Source organism: Euleptes europaea, chromosome 2 (genome assembly GCF_029931775.1).
Source record: "Euleptes europaea isolate rEulEur1 chromosome 2, rEulEur1.hap1, whole genome shotgun sequence".
Classification (NCBI taxonomy): Eukaryota; Metazoa; Chordata; class Lepidosauria; order Squamata; family Sphaerodactylidae; genus Euleptes; species Euleptes europaea.
In genome coordinates this window covers 40875047-40877414 of record NC_079313.1, presented here as the reverse complement: position 1 = coordinate 40877414, position 2368 = coordinate 40875047, and positions in this window count along the sequence as shown.

The window sequence follows — 2368 nt, the reverse complement described above, 5'->3', positions numbered from 1 at the left end:
GGGAAGTTTCACCTGTCACTTGGAGGATGGGGGTGGGTGGGTGATAGATGGACAGCCGCCATTCTTCACAACCATACTTGAAAGGGGCAGTTGTGAACTGCTTGCTCAGCATAATTTACAACACTTGACTGTAACTCTTGGCAGGGCCTGATTGGGCAAGAGCTCACCCCATCTGGCTCTGCAAAGATATAAACCCCTGAATTGGGCTAGTCAGTGTGTGGTACTCTGTGGCTAAACTGCTGGGAGCCCATCACCATGTTTTGCTTTTATTCCGCAGGAAGGGCTGCGGTCGCTTTTCACCTTGGATACCATCCTGAATGCTGACGTGGGAGGGGGGGGGAAGCCCGTGAGAAACTTATGTAAATCGGTAATTGCTTTGTGTACCAAAACTCTTCTATGCCAAACCTCTACTATATAGTTAGATATTTGCTTTAAGCTTTATTGTTTTACTTTGCTCTGCTTATGTACATCTTTAGCTGGAACTAAGTACAAACTATAATAAACAGTTAAACTATATATCTTGACTGGCTTCTTGACTTTACTGGCTTCAAGCTAAATCTAGTTGGACTGGTTAAAACGGCACACTCACCAAATAAGACTTTTTTGTGTTTGTAGCCCCACCTTGTAAATGCGCTTCTTTGCAGGGTCGGCATTGGGTTTTGTAACTGCAAAGGGCAGACTGGATGCTCTTGGCCTCAGCCTGGGTTAAGCCCGGTACAAGACTGTTGGAAGTTTACCAGGGAGCTGGGTGGACCCGGCTCGGGGTTTTGTTGCTTACCCTCCTATAATAAAACAAGGAGCTCCAGGGGCTTCGGCTCTTTGGTGGCTACCTTGACAGTGCCCCCCAAGCAATCAAATAACTCCCTCCTTTCAGGTGGAAGCCAGCAAGATGTGAGGCAGCGAAACCCCCAAAATCCAAACCGTGGAACTGTGAAATAGCAAGCAGTGGCAAAATGGAAGAAGTGCCACCCCAATAATAAAATAACCCCTTCAAACTAGCAAAAAAAACAAACAAACAAACAAAAAAACAACCCCACACACCAACCAATAGGCCAAGGCCTGCTGGCTTCTAGCAAAATTTAGAAAATAAGCCCCAAACACAGTAACTTTTAAAAAAGGAAAACTATGTTATCTCAAACCCTTCGATGTCTTCTCCTCCAGGCTGCAGGCAGGAAGGAATCCAATCCAAGCAGCAGGTTGTAACCCTGCAGATCTGGATGAGGCAGCAGGTGCTAAAGCCAAGCTTTGCTACCAAACTCCCTCAAAACTCTGTGAGGAATGGCCTGTTCTGGGAACCGGACCAGCTTTTGTAGTCGTTGGCCAAGCACAGAAAAGTTTGAAAAAATTTCCAGCCAAAAAACACCTTCTGTGATTGGCCAAAGAACACTGTTCTTCCTTACTTGGGTTCCTATTGGCCACTGAGAATTCCTGGCCCTCCTCCCTTCCCCTCTCTAGGTTGTCCTCTGTTGCAATCCAGGTAGATTGGACCAGCTGGCTTTGCAGCGATGCAAAATGCATTGCTGCCATTGGCCACGTGGGAAGCTCCAGTGAGCCTTCCTATTGGCCACTCTAAGATTCCTGCTCCCTCCCTCCCGCTGCCCTGGAAACCAGCCAGGGGCAGGATTACGAAGAAAGGAGATCGCTCTCCTTTAAACGCAACAAGGGCCACAAAATAGTGACTCCACAGATGGCAAATAGCCAAAACCCCAAAAAGCTGAATAATTATTTGGCTTTTTCAGGAATCGCATATTCGGCTTCGGGCAGATTCCCAGGTTTTGGTATTTGGTCAACCCAAAACCCAAATATTGCTGAAACCGCTAATTTTGGGTTTATTTCAGTTCGGGTATATTGATATGCACAACCCTACTCTGAACTCTCTCAGCCCCACCTACCTCACAAGGTGTCTGTTGTGGTGAGAGGAAGGGGAGGAGATTGTAAGCTTCTTCTATGTGTGAGTCTAAGTCAGTTGTGCTGCTAAGGAGCAGCTGCAACTCCACACTGGCTTAGTTGCTTACCTTCTTACTGTTTAATGACAGGCAGGTAGTGAGAGGAAGCAGCAGTAGCTGATATAGCATGCTCATGCCTCCACCCTGGGGTAGGTGGCACTTGGAGCAGGGCTTGGGCCATTATAATTTGGCCAATTAAGGATGTCTAGCCAGAGGGTTTCAGTAACATGGAACTTGCATTGAGTTAGATAACTTGGTATGGGCCTGAGAAATCTGGATTCAGTTCAGTTCCCATCCCTATAATGAATGCTGAATAAGCATTGTATACCCTTGCTATAACAGTTTTCTTATTTCAATTCTTAGCCAAAATCCGTCATTGCTTTTAAGGAAAGAAAATTCCAAGTACAGGGCAAAGCCCCCAG